At 35.9% G+C, this 13,232-nt stretch overlaps 1 protein-coding gene across 2 annotated transcripts in view; it reads right to left on the bottom strand.

Annotated features, from left to right (window-relative positions):
* Positions 1-10,493, bottom strand: part of LOC138691142 (protein suppressor 2 of zeste-like) — a 319,182-nt gene extending 308,689 nt beyond the window's left edge. For both annotated transcript variants that reach the window (XM_069812885.1, XM_069812884.1), the window contains exon 1: positions 10,283-10,493. The gene's annotated coding sequence lies outside the window, so the exon portion shown is untranslated. The remainder of the gene's footprint in view (positions 1-10,282) is intronic.
* Between the last annotated feature and the right edge of the window lie 2,739 nt (positions 10,494-13,232).

The raw sequence follows: 13,232 nt of genomic DNA, 5'->3' as shown, positions 1-13,232 counted from the left end.
TTGGCTCTAAGCAGCTAAGGTTCTTCAAGAATATGTAAAGAATACAGGGGGAAAACAACGAATGTCACGTTTCTGTTAAGGGTGTGATAATAATCAAATTCAGTATAATACTGTAATAGTAATATACGTTACAAGAGCGGTATGTTGAAGTTTTCATGTTTGAGGAAAAGTTTGAAAAAGCGAAACGTAGTTGAGCTTTTTTAATTTCCGAGAATTGAAAGAAAACATACCGCTCGTGTATCGTACATTATTTTGTGCGAAGATCGTTTATTACATACCTGAAAGAGGAATTTTTCTAATTAGTTGCAATGAAATCTCCATCTTGGTTTCTGTTCAATGACGGCAAATTTGCAAAACAAAAATATCTATCTTCAACATTGTTGCTTTAAAATGTTTTCTGTGTTTACTATAAGTTAGTCCAGCAGGCCGTGATATACGTCTGTCTTTTTTTTTCCCCCAGTCTATGGAATCTTGTTGATTTTTTCATGGCTTCCTTAATGTTACATGCATCACGAATGCAGTAACTTTAGTGGAGTTGTAGAGTTTACTTAATTTTTGCAAATATTTAAAAACAATCATTAACAGTGCAATTTAAGTGAAATTGTAGTGGTAAGTTTCCAATTTATAATTATTACTATATTGAACGTCTCTAAAAATAATATGTTAAAAGCCTAAAGCAGTAAAATTAATATGTCAGTTAAGCGGTAAGAAGAGGGAAATTGTTATGTGTGTTGGGTTGGGAATACTAAATGTGGAATTTTACACTTTCCGCGGATTGGTTTTGTGCGGAAACCAAGCAAATACGCAAGATCTCGCACAAAATTTATTACTGTTCGTGTTAAAAATGAAGGAGAGGATGACTGTATCCATGGTGATCGTTTTTATCAGTTTAGTGAGAACAAACTAAAGTTTATAATCTTTTAAATTAGAAAATGACATCACCCATAACAGAATTGTGGCATTCATTGTTTTTCCGTGCACTCTTCATGTATTATAAAGTTGAGTAGCCTACTGAATTAATTATAAATTTGAGTAGCCTACTGTATTATAGACTCAAAGCCAGCATAACTGTGAAGTTATAAATTTCTCTCGTGAAAATTTTACTAAATTGACTTAACTCGTTCTCCCCATACAGTCTTCCAATGCTATTTCAGTCGTTATTATGTCAGTTTAGTTAGGGATACATTTTTCTCACTTAGGTCTATGCGTGTCTTTCTTCAGACCCTCATAAAAGCGCATAGGCCTAAGCTTAACTGAAGTATTACTATATAAAGTTTCAAGCGAACACTATAGGCCTATATACTGAAGTACAAAAAAAAGTGAAACGCTTTGATAAAATATAATTTTCCAATCAAAGCATTATAATTTTATAGGCCTACAGGTATTTACTCAATTAGGAGATACTGTCTCATAGACCTACAACAGAAGATGTCCACCATCTCTCACGTTAGTTGAATTGCTGTAATTTTTTGAACAGGGAAGTAAAATTTTACAGCTAGGGAAGTCCAAGTCCAGTATTTTGAATGTGTAATGTTTCTATGTTTTCCATGGCTCCCATGTTTTGTTTATTCTGTGAAAGGCAATCTGCCACAATTTCAAGGCTCTCAAATTGACGATGGCCGAAGTTACAGATACGTTCCGAATAGTCTTGAAGCTTCAATAGGAAGCATTCACAGAGCTGTTAGATGTTTTCGAGAGGACAAAAGACGTTCTCTCGGAGACCAGGATCTTGTCGAACGAGAGCTACAACCGCAAAGGATGACAGATTTACGTCATTGCAAGTGTTAAGGGTCAGGTAAACAACTATAGTTCAGATTCAAAATTGTCTTCGTCAATTTCATCAGGTGGATATGAGCGTGTGGACAATCAGAAGACGTCTACAGGAATCAAGCCTGAAATCCAGGAGGCCAGCTACAGGGCAGCTGTTGACACATCAACATCGTACCATCCGACTTGACTTTGTCCGTCATTAAGCTTATATTAACTGGACTAAACAACAGTGGGGTAACGTTCTCTTTACAGACTAGTCCATTTTCTCTTTGCGGGCTCCAGATGGAAGATACGAGTGTGGAGAAGGCCTGGAGAGCGCTACTACTCTCGTACCTTCTGAGAAAGAACACCATTCGGAGGAGGGTCTATATCTGTAATGATGTGGGGTGGAATAGCCACAGAGGCAAGAACAGAGCTGGTGCCAATTACGAATGGAACTCTTATATGTGAAGAAGTTACTACTGGAACAAGTTGTTCCATTTGGTTATGGAGTCAAAGAAAACTTCATCCTAATGCACGACAATGATCGTACGCACGTAGCGCGATGCGTCTCTCAATTTCTGGACACTGTGGGGGTTCAACGCACAGTCTGGCCAGCTTGCAGCCCTGATCTCAATCCTATTGAACACCTGTGGGACATCTTAGGGGAAAAAATTCGAGCTCGAGATCTTTTGCCTGAGACCCTGCAAGAACTTTAAAGGGCTCTTCATCATGAATGGGAAGAAACTGACCAACATGTAACTATTATACCATTTAAATGAAAATTGTGAACAAATTTGAATTTTAATTGAAAATTTCAATATGTGATCAGAAACCTCATTCAGAGTAGGTAGGGTAAATTAGGGTCTGTTGGACAGTCGGGCATGTTGGACACTTTGTACTTTAACGTGTTACCTCGCCACTTGTGGGCACTACATTCTGCTAGAAGTCAATGACGGAAGTAACCCTACTCGTGGCTACTTCCGTCATTGACTTCTAGCAGAATGTGGTGCCCACAAGTGGCGAGGTAACACGTTAAAGTACAGAGTGTCCAACATGCCCGAATGTCCAACAGACCCTAATTTACCCTATGCCAAGAACTGACGCCAGAGGAGGAAATATACGGTACTAACTTAAGCAGTAACTGACGCCAGAGAAGGAAATACACCGTACTAAGTGCTGTATTGTTCCACACAGTTCAAGTTCACATTGTTCACAGTTCATGTTTCTGTAGTTGCAATGGTAGTACCAATGTTTTGTTTCCCCCATTTTGGGGATCTCAACAGCTCTGAAAACTTCATAATTCTAATTAAGAATGTAAAATAATGAATTATTGTAATGTAAAATAATTGAATAAGATTCTAATTACATTGTTAAAAATTATTCAGCGTTCCATTTCTTCTGCATCTCAGTGTATAGGCCTATATAATTTTGTTTCTTCAGTAGTTCTATACGTTGCAGTTAACGTTTTTAGAATGCACATAGCCAACACCTATTGTGAAACACAGGAAAGTAAGAAAGTTACCCCAACACCACACAAATTTTGACAAAAATTATTAAATAGGCCAGATATTACAAGATACATGGGTTTCTGTAATCGATATAACCGTCTAAGTAATAAAAGGAGCTGGTTTTATTTTAAGATAAGCCTATCTTAGTATACCATAAATGTGAACATTTCCTTCATAACAACTTGAGTTCCGTCGGAGTGGCATAAATTTTGCTTGTACACCTCGAGGAGGCCTACATAGTTATTTATGTAACCTTGAATGAACTACAACCAAGTCACGAATACAAACTTCACTTGTTCTTTCATAAATTCGATGAAATTATCTAAAGAAAGACAACAATAAGTTGTAATTGAAGTTTGTTGACTTTTACACGCGTAATAAAATACACCGCCGAAAACTACACATAAGTTAGGCTTATGCATGTCGTGGAACACAGAAAAGCTCGAGACCACTAACTTATTAAGAATAAAGCCACGCCCCATACCTATAGTTTGGGTTTTAAGTTCTGCATGAAGAAACTTTCGTTTGGAAATGCAATTCTGTATAGGCCTATATAATATAATTCAGATTGACACAAACATTTATGGAAGCTCAAGTCATAACCATTTCATTTTGCAACTACCTTATGTAAAACAGCTGTCATGATTCAAATCACTCAACAACAAACATTAAAACAACAGGGTCTATTAATAGATCATCCAATCAATATAGGCCTATCGTGTATAAAGGCTGAGATGAATGTTAAAAGACTTTGGAATACAGTAAATACTTTGATGGTTCTCTCTCACCAACTTCATTTTCATGTTAGCAGCATAAATTTCACTGTTATTATCAGGGCGCGGATTTTGAAGATGTCATCTATTTTTCTTTACATACAGTACTTTGCAACGCCCGTAAATAGCTACGGTCTTACTAATAAAAACTCTATATACAGACGTTTAACTGTCTTATAGTTATACAATGAGTAGCTCCTTTATAAGTCGTGTGTAAATACCTTACTAATAATCACTACATACGTCGTGTATAACAGTATAACTGTTACACAGCTACGTCATAGTTTCGTCATTACTTCGTTACGAAAGGTAATAGAATATCTGAGGTTCTCTACTGCATCCGGTAGAGCGCTCTAGTGTGGCATGTTAAATATCGATAGTACAACTGGCTCTAATCGATTACCACACTACAATTTGTCAAAGAGGACAAGCTACAGCAATATTATTCTAATAATTCTATGATCTTTGGTTTGTTCTTCTGTGGTTACAAGGTAAACATCATCATAAAATGACAGTCGATACGAACAGCTGTTAGAGGGGCTGCCATTTTTTCTCTATATACAACGCTTAAACAAGGGGTTTTGTGTATATAACTACTGCAAAGCAATTCCCATTGTATAGTTACAGCCTGTTTATACGTCCATAGCTTATTCACGGTTTATTAGTAACGTTTTCTGTCTCAACTCTGCATAAGTCTCGTATAAAAACTATACACGGTTTATTAGTAAGACTGCTAGGCTATATAAATCCTGGATGTGCTGCTGGTTGCATAAATGTAGAGTTTTTACTTAATTTTTTGTAATTTTTTGCTGTTTTAATCTTTTGGCTATTTTTTTTATTTTGAGGGCATTTTTGATCATTTTTTAAATTTTAAGGTGATCTTTAGTCACTTAAGTTAAAGACTTCAATGACGAATTAAAATTTTCCAATATAGTAAAACTCGCAAAATTAGTACTTACTCTACATGCGGAATCTGAAAGGATTTTCTCGATAGTAAGTGATGTCAAAAGGAAGAAGAGAAATAGAAGAGGAGATGAAGCTCTCCGCTGAGTTGTTGTACGCTCTGCTTTCCAAATAAAGGAATTGTGTTAGACAGAAGTCCAGGATACAAAACTTTGTGCACAATAGCTGAAGTACTCTCAGGAGAAAACTTTAAAACAGCGTAGATACTGTACAAGAGGAACAAAATTAACATCCAGTGATCTGTCACTCGTCAAGTATGCTCCTGCGGTCAGAGGAGATGTGGAAAGAAACTTCCCAATGTATAACAATGTCCTCGCCGACAATCGCTGGTCGTTCACAATCCAGAACCTTCGGTGTACACAGCCATCTATTGCAAAGGAAAGGAGAGCTGTTAATATGAGGTAGGATTTTTACTATATTATATAGGAGGATTATTTATTTTAGCTCATTTTATAACACTTTTTGGGTCATTTTATAGGTCATTTCTAGGTTTTTTAAATCATAAAAAAATATGCGCCCTGGTTATTATATCATCATATTACATAACAATCATCAAAGAGCTTATTAATACTTCTGAGTTGGTATTATCAAAATTAAATAAATGATTTTCAGCAAAAAGGTTAATATTATACAGGAGTGTTGACAAAACGGCTGTAATACATTTTACCATCAAATATTTTCTGAATAGGTATACCTCGAAGTACAGACTATCATTAAACAAATAGGCTCATTTAGAAGAGAAATTATCTTTCAAATTTTTAGGCTTACAGGTGGACAGTCACTTAAATTAGGAGAAACACATAGACTGTCATTCCAAACTGTATTAAATCTTGTTATGCAATAAGATCACTAAGCTTGGTCATGAATAACAAAATACTCTAAAATCAGTCTATTTTGCCATTCCATTTTATCTTAGATCTATGGCATAATGTTTTGGGAAAATTCCTCAGAAAGTAGAAAGGTGTTTTTAATGCAAAATAAAATAATTATAAGTGGCCTAAATTATATATTTCTGCATAAATGCTTTTATAATTTGAAAATGTTAACATTATCCTGTGAGTAGGCTATAGCCTACTTGTTTCTATATTGATGTTCTTAATAGATAATAACCAGAATTATTTTATGAAAAATTCTGAAGTAGGCCTACATGGTAATACAATTGTAGCTAGGCCTATAGGCCTATATTGTAAACTATTAGGCCTATATTCCCTCTGTAGATTAAGTTTTACCAGAGAGGGACGTATATTTTTTGTTATTATTCCTGTATTGTGCTATATTATTATGTTTCTTTAATTTTTCATTATAGGTATATTTTTTTTATTTGTATTATTTGAAATTTGAAATTTAATTTGAAATTTGAATTAAAATGTAGTCTACTGATATTTATAAAATGGCTGGTTGAGCGATAATACATTACGCCTATTTATTATTATTATTATTATTATTATTATTATTATTATTATTATTATTATTATGCTTACATAATATTAATACAAGACAAATGATTTACAAAGACCAATTGCTAACCTGGCCACATTTCGAAAAGGTGGTTATGTATGTAGTGTTAAAATGCTTAACTCTTTGCCTCCACATATTAAATAAGTATCGAATAATAAAAACCAGTTTAGATGTCTTTAAAAAACCATCTCTTCACATATAATTTTTTTACAATTTTGATGAGTTTTATGCATGTAATCAACTAATCACATAATGTATAGGCCTAAAGAATTAATTATTGTTAACTGTATATATATATATATATATATATATATATATATATATATATATATATATATAATGTGTTGCTTTTGACGAGTTTCACATCTCATAGCCACGTGGCTAGCCGAGACCTATGAAACAAATAAAGTATTGTACTGTTAGCCTAAGTACGTATGAATGTAGCTTAGGTTAGAAACTCCTCAAAATATATTCCTACTAAATAAAGGCTTTACTGTTTTAATTAATTCAATTAAATGATCTGGAGATAAAAAATATTAATGCAGAACATAGTCTACGAACATAAAGTCTCCCCACTTGTTTCAAAGGTTCAATAAACTACACCGTTGGGACTACGCGTGTCTCGTGACACGTGCAAAAGCACGTGATTAACTCGAAAACATTCGTCTGTAACCTATACCTCTCAAGTTCCACATTTATTTTTCTGTGAAGAAATGTTCGTTCTTAGGCATAATTAGGGGCCTATCTAGTTGTAACAGATTTCTTTGACACATTTTAGAGTTGTAAGGACGTGCTATATCAGGCTGTCACTTTATCTTACATAGAAAACAAAAGACAACTGAACGAATCCAAACTCTTTAACAATAAACATGAAAACAAATCACATATAGTAGATACTGAATAGAAAAGGCTGGGTTTCATTTCAAGATTCTTGGAATGCAGGAAATATGCTGCTGGTTGCATTTCAACTTAGATTTCGCTTTAGTGGCATAAATTTCACTTGCGTTAGACTATGTGAACATTCAAGTAGATCGATACGAAAATAACCTTGAATCAAATAATAAAATTATGATGAATTCTTATTTCTACTAACAACTTCATGAAAATGTCTTACTAAGCACATGCTTTGCTTTTCTATGTGCTAAAAACGAGTCAATATGAAGTTTGTTGACTTCATCTAGGCCTATATAGGTATGTAATAGTAATAAAACGAAGTACCTATAACGTTAAGGGAACACGTGTGTCACTGAAGACAGAACATGGGATTAACACAAACGTAATTTATAATCATATAGACCTAAAAGTCCATTTTTTTTCTGAAGAAGTTTTTATTTGGGGACATAAATTGTAGGTATGCATAATCCATTTCTGTGATAAAACATTTTTGGAGACATCTTACGTCTATAAAGATTCATTTGTCACTTTACATTATGTATAAAATGACAAATAAATGTCCTAATATAGTAGGCCTATAACCATAGCAGCAATAACAGACATCAGCTAGCTATATAGATTCCTGAAAATAATAGTCTAAATTAAATAAAAAGATTGAGTTTTACCTAGGACCTATGTTACTTTTCGTAAATACGTATGAATATTCGTAACATAAATTTCGCTTCTTTTATTTATTATAGTCTATGAATATTTCAGGTGCAAGAGTATTAGCCTAATGTAGTTGTATCCTAACTTCGAATCAACTATGATGAATTTTTATTTCGATTATAAACTCCTGAAAGTAATTCTATTAAATATACGCTGTGCTTAAATTTTAATAGCTGTAATGAAATTAATTGACGAACATAAACGTAATTACGTTACAGTAGATCATGAGGTGTGTTTACTGCTACAACTTTGGGAGAACGCGTGTCTCTGACAAGCAGAAAGAATTACTGTAGCCCAACTCAAAAAGATTATGCAAATGTATGAGTATATTATTACAAGACACAACGATGTCTGCAGATCCTCACAGCAAATAAATAAATGCCATGCAGACATTAAGCACGATTTCTTGAAGAAAATATAGTCTAAGTTAGGCTATATTCAATAAACCGAGTTTTACTTCAAGATCTTCTGAAATGCAGTAGGCCTAAATATGTTACTTTTCGTGTCAGTAGCATAAATTTCGCTTGATATTTATTACGTGAATATCTCAAGAATAGCTACTACTAATGTAACCTCGAATTAACTATAATTTTTTTCTTTTGATTACTGTATAAACATCTGCAAGCCATTTTATTAAATACGCGCTATGCTTAACTTAGTTGTATTTTAATAAATAGAATGCAATTAACTGAAGAACGTTATAGTCGAACATGACGTTTGTTTACTTCTAACATGTGTAAATAACTAGTCACTGGGAGTACACGTGTCTCTGACACGCTGAAAGACATTACTGCGACTTGAGATTACAAAAATAAGAGCAACAAATATCATTACAAGATTCATGGATATCTGCAAATGTCATACTGTAAACGATAAGCACAACTTCTAGGGAAAAAATAATAAATTTAGTCCGAAAATAATAGTCTCTATTGCATAAAGAGACTCAAGTTCTATTTCAAGATGTTCTGAAATGCAGTAAACGTGTTACTTTTCGTGTTAGTGTTATGTTTCGCTTCTGTTGTTTATTAATAATTATTATTGTAGGCTAGAAACGTTTCAAGTGCAAGAGTAGTAGGCCTACTGTAACCTCGAATCAAGTCCGACGAATTTTTATTTAGATTAATCTATTAACTCCTGAAAGTCATTTTATAAAATACACATTCTGCTATTATTTAATAAATTCAATGCAATTAGCTGAAGAACATAATTACGATATAGATGAACATTACACGTGTCAATAAACTACACCGTTGTGAGTACACGTGTCTTTGACACATTATCGCAACTCGAAAACATTACGCAAATATGAGCAACAGATATTATATTACAAGATACACTGACGTTTGTAAATGACACGGCAAATAAATATATTCTATGTACGCATTAAGCACGGTTTCTAGAAAAAAAATAAATGTATATCCACTCACGTTTAATACAGAGACATACAGGTTTATTCCACGGCTTTAAACGTGTTAATTAGTACCGATCTGAATATTTCAGACGACTGGAGTAGAAAGATGTTTTGGAATGTCGTGCATATTCTGATGCCCTTCACGTCTATTTTATTTTAGCATCAGCAGTACAATTTCCCCTGTGCGGCAAACCCTCGGGCGTGCCTGGAACCCCACCGTCGCTATATTTCATCGACTCTTGCTTCACGAACTCTCAAACGAACGAGCCGGCTCCTACATGCATCAACAGAACGGCAAACCCGCGGCACCATCCCATCACGACAAAACGCTGCGTTGCCACGTACTAAACTTCCCACGCTCTACTACATTAACTGCATGGGTGGGATACATGTGGCAACGTTGTGCATGCGCAGAGAAGTCCCACTCAATACACACATCCTAGCAGCCGATAAAGGAAAGAGTACGTAACATTCAAACTCCACAGCAATCTGTCTCTTTCTAGATGATTACAGCTCCGCTCTGCCGTCAGAGTGGTCGATACTCTGGAATTTGGAGAGCAGATCTCCTTGTAGTCGTCAAGGGCGACGGAGAGATAGCGGGAATACGAGGGAGTACGACCCTTCGTCAACAACCCTCTCGGCTGTGACTGCGACGGTATGTTTTGTCAATACTCTCAGGGGTGGGCGGGGGAGTATGCCCACACGTACGCACACAAGAGAAAGTGAAATCGGAAACACTGCAACGAATCTGAGGGTTGCACTAAGACTAGAAATCCTTGCACTCGGCTACAAACCAAAGTGAAAACTTGACTTACCTAGACTGCGACACAATTACTATCCCCTACGACGAGTCACATCCACGCATGGCACATAATCCATAAATTGACACACGCACTGCAACTGCCGGCACTCACGCAGTGTGCACGCACACACACTACACACACCAACACAAGTGTTTCATAGTAATTGAAATTTGGAACGCGGGGACGCATACACCACCTCCGTACTTCTCAACGTCCAACTCGGCACTCCACTTGTATCCCCTCACAGCTAGCCCGGCTGGGGTTTTCGAGCTGCAAAGCATTATGGGTAACACAAATTGTTTGAAGCCTATATCGACCCCGCCTTGCGCAGGCCACACCCGCAGCCAATGAGAATTCACCGTACCGTGTGACGTCGGCAAAACGCGTGGTGGTGGGAGAACCCCCTACCGCTTCCTGAGCACTTTGGTTTCTTTCACCTTCAATCTCGTTACCAAATGAAGTGTTACCGAAGTCCGAATTCGAGTCTGGAAGTGCAGGTGGCAAACATGGCTTCAATTATCCTACCCGACCTGGCAGAAACACTTCTTGTGTGAGAATTGTCGAGGAATAAAATTATACAAGAGAGAACCTACGAACAAATATGATTCTGAAAGTCAATGTGATTCAAGTAAAACTTACCGTTTTAAAAAACAAAAAAGTGAGGATATTACCACAGGTACTCCTGTTGTATATCTAATACCTTAATACAGGGTTTCTCAAAAGTAATACGTACTGAATTTTAATTTGTTCATATCTTCGCTAATTTCCATCGAGAATTGTCGTTTTACAGAAGAAATTGGAATAAAATTAAAAAAAAAATAAGCACTTAGCTCTCATGGTAACAAGTGTCATTAATAAAGAGCGGTTGCGTTTAATGCTAATTTAATCCCGTTGGAATTCCATTTTATCATTTTTATCACTAAATTCTATTGGATTTATTCAGTAAGATAGTATTAAAACTCTATAATTTATCACGCAAAGAGAACAGAATCTCATGACATTTAGTGCGGAAATTCAAAGTCACAGGACTACAAATAAAACAAAAACTTAAACAACTCTCAGATTGCTTAAAATTAACGAATAACTTATGTCAGAAATATAAAACTCCATATCAAGCAAAGGGAACAGAAACCCATGACATTTACTGCGGAAATTCAAAGTTACAGGACTACAAATAAAATTAAAACTTAAACAACTTCCAGATTTCTTAAAATTAACAAAAACTTATGTGAGCAATATAAAACTCCGTATCAAGCAAAGGAAACAGAAATTCATGGCATTTGCTGCGAAAATTCAATATTATGGAGCTAAAAATAAAACTAAAATTTAAACAACTCCCAAGATTGCTTAAAATTAACAAATAATTAGCCTATGTCGGCAAAAAGCTATAAAACTCTAATCCTATAAGCCTATCACGAAACTCGTGATAGACCTATTTGCTGCGGAAATTCAATGTTACGGAACTACAAGTAGGCCCTAAAATAAAAACTTTGGTTCATTAACTCATAGTTTTATTCCCAGTTTTCTGCACAAGAGCAGGTATTTCCTTGCACATCCACTATTCTTCAATCTTCTCCATTTTCCGTCTTCCTCTTAGTCTCTGTATTCGGCCCATATAGACCTACCGGTGTCTTAATGTTAACTAAGCTTATCATCTGATATCTTCTGCCCCGAACTTTTCTTCCGTTCATCATTCCTTCTAATGCATCCTTCAATAGGCAATTCCTTCTTAGGCTTTGACTCAATCAATTTCCTTTTCTTTTCCTGATCAGTTTTAGCATTAGGCTATTTTTCTTCGCCCACTCTTTCTAGGACAAGCTTAATTTCTTATTCTGTCTGTCCATTTCACACGCTCCATTCTTCTTAATATCCACATTTAAAATGCTTCTAGTTGTTGCTCTTCACTTCGCCGTAATGTCCATGTTTGTGCCCCATAAAATGCCGCACTCCACACAAAGCACTTCACTAGTCTCTTCTTAGTAGCCTAAAACTTAATTAACTCCCAAGACTGCATAATTAACGAATAAGCTTATGTCTGCAATATAAAACTCTAAGTTTGTAGGCCTATCGCGAAACTCACTAGTCTATATTTGTTGCCGAAATTCAGTGCTGTAGGACTATAAACAAAACTAAAAATTAAATAACTCCCAAGATTGCTCAGGTTCGATCCTCGTCGTTGATTGGAGTGACACTTCCAGTGAAAAAGAATAGAGAATATTTTCCTCAAGATTATGAATTCCATTTCAGCAACACTCCTCATTTCAACTAGCCTATTCTTCTCCTCGTTTCATTTAATATCTACTTATACTTAGGCCTGTTTGGTGTCAGGATGCGGGCTTTGGTAATGCTCAGTAGAGACTACTGTGACTCTTTACAACGATCACGACCAGCATCGGTGTCGGACAAGGAGGCTCAATACACGATACCCGCTGGTAGCCTATATGAGAGAGTGCCTGATCTGGGTGAGGGACGTCTTGTGGCGAGACTAGATAGCATTCGTGGTACTAGTCGGAGACCGTCGAGTGACGTCCGTTGATATTCTACGATCTGTAATATCTGGTGATTGTTCTCTGTTGTATTTCCGAGGCTGAAAAGTTGCGCGTAGGGTTTCTCACTGAACCCAGCCCTATGTTCTGGGATTGTTATTAACTTCTTATAGATCCTAATACACCGAGTCTCTAAACTAAGTCCTACTTTAATAGACTAATATTTTATTCAAATACTAAGCAATGTTTGATGGCTCCAGTTAGGCCCACAGGTTTTGTGTCATTAGAGTGACTCGATGTGAGCGTCGTGTGTGACGCGATAATCCAACTCCTGCAAGACTCTGGATAACATGTCAGGCATCAACGTGGCTGCGGCTTCTGCAATCCTCATTCGGAGTTGCTATAGTTCTTCTGGTAAAAGCGGCACATAGACTCAGACCTTTATATAATTCCACGCGAAAAAATCACATGAGTTT

This window comes from Periplaneta americana, chromosome 16, assembly GCF_040183065.1.
Source record: "Periplaneta americana isolate PAMFEO1 chromosome 16, P.americana_PAMFEO1_priV1, whole genome shotgun sequence".
Lineage (NCBI taxonomy): Eukaryota > Metazoa > Arthropoda > Insecta > Blattodea > Blattidae > Periplaneta > Periplaneta americana.
The sequence above is the reverse complement of the archived record's forward strand: the minus strand, read 5'-3'. Positions and strand labels throughout refer to the sequence as shown.